The sequence below is a fragment of the Chelonoidis abingdonii genome, chromosome 4, assembly GCF_003597395.2.
Source record: "Chelonoidis abingdonii isolate Lonesome George chromosome 4, CheloAbing_2.0, whole genome shotgun sequence".
Taxonomy (NCBI): domain Eukaryota; kingdom Metazoa; phylum Chordata; order Testudines; family Testudinidae; genus Chelonoidis; species Chelonoidis abingdonii.
The window spans coordinates 10,159,503-10,168,609 of NC_133772.1; the positions used below are offsets into that span (position 1 = coordinate 10,159,503).

Sequence of the window (9,107 nt, forward strand, 5' to 3'; positions counted from 1 at the left end):
CCAGGATAACCCACGGAGGGGAAGCCTGGGGAGGAAGTAAAGAGAAGACAAGGGGAGGTGGCTTATTTCCCTTTGTGGTGAGACTCAGGGCATCTGAGTCTTGGGGTCCCCCAGGGAAGGTTTTGGGGAGACCAGAGTGAGCCAAACACTGGAATTTTTGGCTGGTGGCAGCGCTATCAGATCTAAGCTGGTAAATAAGCTTAGAGGAATTTATGCTAGTACCTCATATTTGAACTCTACGGTTCAGATTGAGGAATTATACTATGACACAGCCGTATGGAGATTTGCTCTGCTCCAAGAGGGAGGTGGCTGGGACACTTTCATTCACCAGTGAGTTTCCCCACTTGGTGGAGGCAGCTTCCTTTGCTTTCCTTGCTAATGAGTTTGGTGTGACAGGCACTTATCTCAGCGATGACAACGGAGCCAGAGAGCAAAGCAGACACGAAAGGCTGAGTAGAGAGGAGACGGGAACCTGCCAGCTCTCCAGAGACAGGGGCAGGTATCCCACATCCGTCTCCAGGATTCACTGGCAATGGGCAGCACAGGCCAGCATCTCAGCCAATGGCCTGTCAGAGTCCTGCCAGCTGCACAGGGAGCAAAGAGTGACATCAATGGGAGGCTCCGGGGCAGGGGCTCTCGGTCTCCTCTGTACCACAAGACCACAACACAAACCTCGGGGACATGAGGGAAGGCCCCATGGGTCATGACCCCAGACTGAAAGCCCGGGCTCTGGGAAATGAGCCCCATACACGCTGGCTCCAATGCCAGAGGCTGAGCGTGCAGGGCCACGGAGCCTGGGTTCCCTTCTCTGCACCTCCAGGCAGCACTGCAAATATCTCAGCTGCTGTTTGCATTCCAATAGCACCTAGAGGCTGCACTGGAAAGCGCTAGGTTTGAGGGATGCACAGTGAGCCAGTGCCCACCCCAAGAGCTTGCACAGACCAGACAGAGCAAGGTGGCAGAAAGGAACTAATCTCCACTGATAGGTGGGGAACTGAGGCACAGAGAAGTTAAGTGACTTGCCCAAGGTCACACAGGGAGTCTGTGACAGAGCTGGGAATTGAACCAGGGTCACCTGAGTCTCCCTCAACTGCTGTAATCACAAGACCAGCCTTGCTCCTGCACAGCACACGCTGATGCTGCCCATGCTGTACCTGATCAGTGGGTAGAGTCCCCCAGGGTCACCAACTCAGCCTCTTTCACCAGAGCTAAGCCCGCTTTCCAAGGCATGAAAAGCTGAGCCGGGGAATGCCTGCCCCAGTTACCTGCTCACTAGCTTATCAGGATTTGGGGGGCGGGGAGGGTTTTGCATCTTTAGTTTCTGTGCCCCAGTGGCAGAGACATACCCACCTGCCCAGGTAAAGACAACAGCCACCATGGGAACCAGCTGGCCAGTGTCCCTGCCAAAGCCCACGTCAGTGCAGAGGAAACACTGCACCATAACCTCCAAGGGAGGCAGCCAGACATGGATCCCTGACTCCAAATGGCACAATGTGTTTCATGACAATGCCAGTTAAGACACCATGAGCTGCTGAGAACCATTGCCAAAAGGCAGGCGGACAGGAATGTTAAAGAAAGTGCCAAAGCGTCCGGGGCCTATTCCTCCCTTTGTCTTGGGGTTCACTTTTCACCATTTCATGTTCATCCCCACCAACAATCTGATGCCCCAGAAGAGCTGCTAACAAACTGGGTAAGATGACATGACCAAGCTTAAGGAGATACTGCATTTGGTGACTCCTATGCTGCTCTGGCTTATAACTACCATGCTATCCAAGTGGAAGAGAGCATTTTTAACGAGCCATTTTCTGGGCCTGTTCTAGTCAGCCTCTGTGGTGCTAGCATCACTGCAGCAGTTGTGTTTAATTTTGTAGTACATTCATTAAGTATGGTACAGAGCTGTGAGTGATGAAGTGTTAAAGAGAGTTAGCAGAGGTTAATCACCAACAGCCATGGAAATTATGATCTCAGCACTAAGGTGTTGATTTCATTTTTACCAAATTATATGGTCTGAAATCTAGAGCCTTGTTTTGTTGTTGTTGTTGTTAAAGCAGCATTTAAAATGCTGAACCTCCAGTTGGTATGGCTCCAGCTGTAACACCGTTTGGAATGCAGTCTGCTGCCCAACAGCGTTAATGAGGGACTTTCTGTCACAATCAATTATGCTCTGAGTTTTGGAAGTCTGGCAGATTATGTGCACAGGTTTGTGAGAGAGGATAATTATAGTCAGCAATATTCCATGGGGGAAAAAAAGAGGGGCTGGGGGAATAGGAATTAGGCGCAAGGTTTTCAATGCAAAATAATACAGTACTCGTCTCTAAAGTGATACCACATCACACCTCTGTGCACATCGGGCCCAGCCTTCAGAAAGCTATTCTAATAGTCCAGCTACTTCAGCACATCTATGAGTTTGCAGCATTTTTGGTTGGTCAGAAAGGACCAACAGTGCCCACAACCCTCTAGGGACAACACATCAGGTCAATCAAATGTGTATGTTTGGGGAAGGGGGGTAGATGACGGGGAGAAACTGAATGTGAATCAAAACACTCTCATGATTGTGTTACTAAATGGAAGTACAAGGTATTGGTTGGTTGGTTGCTGAATTTAAACACTCCCCTGCAATGTTTGCGGCTCAAAGCAGAACAACATTGGGCTAATGCATGAGAAGTGGGATTTGAAGCAGACTGTAACCTACAGTGAAACTGATAGTCCATGTCAATTTTCCAAAAGAAGTGAAATACAAAGGTAAACCAAGCACATAAATGAAAGTAAATTAAGGTTGTACAGTTCTGGACATCACATTCACCCCTGGTTTTGTTAGTAACACAGACAGTCACGTGTATGATGTGTATCTATCAATATGGAATATTCTAATGCAGCCTCCCTGTAGCATTAGGAAGTCTCTCCGTGAGCCAGTATACAAAACTGGAATACCCACTGCAGAGCAGCCTTTGGGAAGCAATATCTGTAGCTACTGATGGCTCCATCACAGTAAGTGTGCCTCAGCCATCCATATCCTCAGCTAAGGCCCAGCTCTACGAAGTACTGACCCCCATCACAATCCCATTAACTTTCAAACGTCCGAGTGAGGCAGCAGTTTTGATTTCCAGGCCAGCACCTCTCACAACCAGCCTCGAGCAAAGATGGCCACTTTCAGACAGGAAAGAAGATTATGCCCCATGCTCTAGCTCTCTCCAAGCACTCTGGGTACTGCCTCTCCTGCCCTGAGAGCTAAGCAAGACCTCTGTGCAGGCAAGGGTTTCTGTCAGTGCAGTCCACACATGGCACAACGGGCACAGCTGTGTGTGTCAGCTCGACCTACTGTAGTGCCCAGCTGGGTGCAGTGGCGGCAGATGTTAGCTACAGCAGTAGCTGAGCAAAGGTTCCCTGGTACTGCAGGGGGATTAGCCTCACCACTCACTTCATGCCACATCCCACAAGGCAGGGAAATCAGAGAGAGAGAGAGAGCTTGCACAAGCATTGTCCTTTCCCAAGGCAAACCCCATAGTGGATGCACAGCCTCTGGCTGCAGCTGCACTGAAAGGCTCTCCAACGGGGTGCCTCTCAGTGCAATGGCCAGTAGAGAAATGCACTCACTGCAGAAGCACTCCTGTAGCTGGCACTAACTGGCATCCTACATGGGAGCCTCAGGAGGGAAGCTGGGGATCAGCCAGACCACGGGGAATGCACTCTTCCCCAAGGCATTGCTCCAGGTGAGGGGTGAGACACAGTGCAGGAGATGGGCACCTGCTGCTGTAACTCAGGTGTCCAAGGACTGCTTTGGAAGGAGAAGGCAAAGGCAGTGGGTGGGTTGTAGCTAGAAAGGATGAAAACCAGCTGGCGCTTTGCACTACAAGTCTCAGTACTTCCAGTACCCACAGCAGCCCAGGAGGCAGGCAGCCCTGGCAGGCTGAGGAGTTTGGGCCCCATCGCCTGCACTGGACAAGACCCTGGGTTGCTCTCTGACAAATCCTGCTGCTCTCCTCACCAGCAGGAGCTATGGGATCTGACGAGAATCAGAGGATTCCTGGGGAGGTTGGCTCAGGAAGATGTTACTGTCCTTTGAACATGAACTGATCGTGACAGGGCGGGAAACTCAATACAAATCAGCTCTGTGTTTACAGTGGAACCCACAGGTCACACTGACTGGTTAACTTTTTCTGTAGTGCCCTCCAGGGGATGAATCATGCTTAAGAAGCAAATTCACCTGCTCAAATTACACAAGGCAGAGCTCTAGCGAGGGGGGGTGCTGACGCTGCTTTGGGCAGTGTCCCACGGAGCTAGGTTGCCTTCCCACTCACAGGCTGATTGTTTCAATTTCTGCACAGTAATTTCAGGCATGCAGCTTCCGCTCTCTCACATGCTGTACTCCCATTGTCCCTCCAGGTTTCAGGCATGTCTCCGCCGCTTGTTTTTAGACTCTTGATCCCTTTTTTTGGGTACTCCAAGTGACACACATTAGAAAAGCCCCTGTGATGTGATGATGCGGGGCTGAGACACAGTGTGGGAGAAGGTATCCCTGCTGCTGGCTCTTGGGTGCCAAGGAGCCCAGCGCCACGGGAAATTGGAAAGCAGAGAACGCAGGACTTGCCAGAACTGACCAGCCCCAAAGTCCGCAAGTCTACTATCCTATCTCTAACAGTGACACCAGCTGCTTCAAAAGAAGGTGCAAGAACCCTAGCAGCCAGCAGATGGTAGATAATCTGCCCCAGGGGAGTTTCATCCTAACCCCCAGTAGTTAGGCTCTGGCATTAACCCTGAGGCAGTAGGTTTTATGCCCCTTTTCATTTTAGAATTAGTTGTTAGAGCTCTGGCTATTCCTGTTATCAGATGTCCACTCCGTCTGTGAAACTTGCCAAGTTGGTGGCCTCCATGACATCCTGTGGCAATGTGTTCCACAGTCTAATTACATGTTGTGCAAAACAGTGGAAGCTGCTGGGCAGGCCAAAATGAAGCACAAACACACTGTCCAGAATGACAAAGCAACAGCAGAGAGCCCTGCAGAGCAGAACTGAGCACATCTCTCCTGAGTGTCTCTCTCCTTCTCTCTTCCAGTCTGATTTCCTTCCAGCTCCCTGTTCATTTCTTCAGCATTTGCGGCATTTTCTTCTCCACCAAGGGTGAGCAAGGGAGTTTTTAACTCTAATTCAGCCCAATTGCTGGGATTGTCTCCTGCCCTTGTGCTCCGCAAATCCCATCTCATGGTGCTGCTGGCATTTTGAAGGTCAGCTCTGCTGACAGCTCTATGCTCAGATTCATCCAGGGCCAGGAGCCTGTCTCTTAGATGGAGAGAGGCAGCTCAGCAGGGGGGTTGATACCCAAGGTTAACAGCAGTTAAATCAGTCTGGTCATTCCAGGAAGGTAGGAAAACTAAAGTCCCAGTTGTCCCAGTGCCACCAGCACGGCTCCGTGCCCCAGAAGCACGCATGTAGTGCTGCAGGATAGAGTCTCTTAGATATCTTTGTGCCATGTCACCAGTGATGTCCAATCAACTCGAATCATGCAAGAGGGATTATTCAGAGAGTAACCCCTCCTATTCTCTCTGTCAGGCCAGTCCTAGGACATGGGATTCCCCCTTTTCCGTCTCTTTGGAACGGCCACGCCTCTGGCTGGCACATTCCTCCTTTCTAGATGACAGGCCCCCGTTGGGAATCTTTCCCCAGACGCAAAGGGGCCAATGAGAAGAGGGGGATGCTCATGCCATGCATAAGGACAGCTCCATCCCCTTTTGCCCTTACCTTGTTCTATGAGTCAGCTCGACAGGACGTAGAATCTTTGGGCACGATTCTGACCTGGTGTAAATCAGGAGTAGCTCCACTAAGCCAATGGAATTACAACAGGGGAAATGAGATGAGATAAGATGCTAGGTGGGTCTGATTCTGAACTTCTGTCTGAACTCCTCTGCTGTCAGGAACAATTGGTGCCAAGTGGAGCCATTGGTGGGTTCTGTATTTTCCTTCCCAGAAAGACAACCAACAGTTGCTATAATAACTGAGCTTTTATGCATTCTCAGGCTGCTTTCCAAAGGAGGTCAGTATAATTAACTCCATTTTACACATGGGGAAATTGAGGCACAAGAGGGGATGTGACTTGCCCGGCATCAGCCAGCAGGCCAGCGGCAGGAACTGAGCTCTAGTCCAGCTCCCTAGCCACTGAGCTGCCCCAAAAATGGGAGGGAGAGGGTAATGGAGCAACGGCAGCAGGAAACATTTGCTTCTTCTTTGGTCCTGAGCCAGTCATCTTAGCTGATCAGTTTGCAAGTGCTGGAACAGGGAAACAGCCTGGATGTGACTCTCCAGCCTCCATTGCTCCTCTGAGGCTGATGACAACAGAAGGCTCAACTATTGCATACACTGGGACAGAGGGAGTGGGAGCTCTCAGACTAATTATGGAGATTTTACAATAGCCAGGTACAGTGCAGGAAAACGCTACCTCTCTCAAACAGTAGCCAGATAGCAGGACTGACTTAGATCCCCGTTGGCTGGCTGGATGTCACTGTGTGTGCATCCTGCAAGCCAGTGCAGCAGGGACAGGACCTGGCACTTGCCAGGATGTGTAGACAGAAGCAGTGCCGGGGGAGCCTCTGTCTCGCTGAGCCAGCAAGAGCCACTCCAAGTTGGTCCTACCTGGGAGCTGCATTCCCCTGGCCAAGCGAGCCAAGCTGGAAGTCACTCGGCAAATCTGACAGTGCCAGCTGGCTGCTGTTGATCACTGTCACAGATGACTTCCACTGAGACCTGGAGGATCTGCCTCTGCCATGAGTCACTCTCCCAGCTCAGTTCTCTCTCTCGCCTACAAATTATGCAAGGTTTGGGGTTGGGTTTTTCAGATGCATGCTGCAAGTGGATAATTTAATTAGTTTCACTGTTGGTTCAGTCTTGCATCTAGAAGGAGCTCCCAGTTTCTTTAGAACAGGGGTTCTCAAGCTGGGGGTCAGGACACCTCAGGGGGTCGTGAGGTTATTACATGGGGGGGGTCACAAGCTGTCAGCCTCCATCCCAAACCCCACTTTGCCTCCACCATTTATGATGGTGTTAAATAATTAATAAAGTGTTTTTAATATATAAGGGGGGTGCACTCAGAGGCTTGCTGTGTGAAAGTGGTCACCAGTACAAAAGTCTGAGAACCCCTGCTTTAGAACCAGTCCTGTTTGGCATGAAACCACAGACCTCCCTCCTCACATCTATGCCACCGCTTCTCCTGGTATCTACGTTCCAACACCTAGACTCTCCCCTGGGCATGAACACAGAGCTGATCCTACAGAGAGGGTACAGGACAGTGCAAGATAGCCCAGCCTGCTGAGCGATGCAGCTAGGCAAGATGTAAACACAGCTAATGGAAACCAGGTCTTGCTGATTTAACTGGCTCTACATCCTATACAGGAAAGCGCCTCTCCATTGGCGGTGCCTCCCTGGAGAACTGCCCGCCTTGTGGAAACTCAAACAGAGACCAGGCTCCCACATACAGACACATGCCAGCCAGGTGGTCACCCACTATACTTATGCTTCAGGAAGGTTTCCTGCCCTTAAACTCCCCACATTCCCCCAGCCCTGACTCCTCATGCCACTGGGACACACTCCTGCTGAATCTGAGATCACAGCCCACCAGTGCCACCTCACTGGGTTATGACTTCACAGCAGGAAAAGAAAGAGATGCTGTTATTCAAACCCCAACAGCAATGGGAGAACCAGGGAAACACCACCTGGAGGCACCTGTGTTCTTATAAATATTCCCCTAGTCTGCCCAAGCCAGTAACCCATTAGTGCCAACTCTCTCCTGCCCTGATGCAAAGAGTCAGGGGGAGATTTTTAAACTCTCTCGCTGCTCCTCCCTGTGAGCAGAGCCTGTCTCCATACTCCCCTAACCCAGCAGAGGAATGCGAGGCTGTGAGGAGCTTCCAAGAATGCTACCTCAGGGAAATTACTCCAGATTAAGGCAGCTCGGGAATTTAAAAGCACAGTAGCTATTTGGGACTTATGCCCTGTGTGGACGCTCTTATTCCAGAATAAGGGAGCCTTTGCTGACTCCACTTCCGAAGCGATTCTGGAATAAGTGTGTTCCCCCAGGGAGCTCACTGCAGACACTGTCCCTGTGGGGTGGGGTGGGGGGCTTCTGAGCTGCATTTTCTTTCCTCCCGCGCCCCACCCCAGGAGGTTGAAATCTCTGCAGAGAACCAAGCCCTCGTGACATGCTGAGGGAGGGCGGAACATCCCCAGGAGCCCTGGAAGCCCCGTGCTCCCCGGAGAGCGCCCGCTCCAGCTCCGGGGACACGGCCCGGGGCACTTTCCGCCTCACCCCCGAGACTCTGCACCGCGACATTTGCAACCCGAGCGAACGGGGAGGAAAATCCGGCTCTCGCGGGTCCCAGGTCTCTCCAGCCCCCCTCGTCTCCGGCTCGCTCGGAAGTTTGCACACAGGCAGCCCGGAGAAAGTTGGCTGCCAGGATGCGCGCAGGGGCTCGCGGGGAGCTCCCGGAGCAGCGGCCCTAGAACTCGCCTCGCCCTTCCCAGCACTGGAGCGCCCGGGGGCCGCTTTCCGAGCTCCGCACTGGGCTGCGGCGTCCGGGCGCCGAGCCTCGGGGGGGCCGCTCCAAGGAGAAGCGCCTGGGTGCGAACCTGGCAACGGGGGCGCCCCGCCCGGCTCTGCCCCTGCCCCAGCCCCAGCCTGGCCCGCGACACTTACCTGTTGAGCTCCGTCACAGGTGTCCCCGCCGGCGCCCCAGCCGCTGCCCATCCCCGCCCTTGCGCCGCAGCTCCGCGGCTCGGGCCGGCTGGGGCTCCCCGGGCAGGGTGCGCCTGGCTCGGACGCGCAGTGTCTTGCGGCTCTGCTGGCTCCGCACCAGCCTGGCTCGCTCCTGCGCCGGCCCGCTCCGCATCGCTCCTCGGGGGCCGCCGGGCACAGCCTGGGCGCCGGCGAAGGGGCGCAGCGACCCCTAGCGCTCGCACAGCCCCGCGCTCTGCACCTCTCCCGGCATGACCGGCTGCGCTGCGCGCCCTCCCCGCCTGTGCGGCTCCAGCAGGGAACCTGCCATCCAGTGACCGCTGCCTCCCCTGCCGGCCGGGAGCCTGGGCTGAGCCCTGGGGAGCCCCTCGGGAGCTGCGCTGCCAAAG

General features: G+C 53.3%; 1 protein-coding gene across 1 annotated transcript in view; it reads right to left on the reverse strand.

Annotated features, from left to right (window-relative positions):
* Window positions 1-8,853, reverse strand: part of TAFA3 (TAFA chemokine like family member 3) — a 70,167-nt gene extending 61,314 nt beyond the window's left edge. Inside the window, exon 1 of the mRNA XM_032802560.2 lies at window positions 8,680-8,853. The gene's annotated coding sequence lies outside the window, so the exon portion shown is untranslated. The remainder of the gene's footprint in view (window positions 1-8,679) is intronic.
* Between the last annotated feature and the right edge of the window lie 254 nt (window positions 8,854-9,107).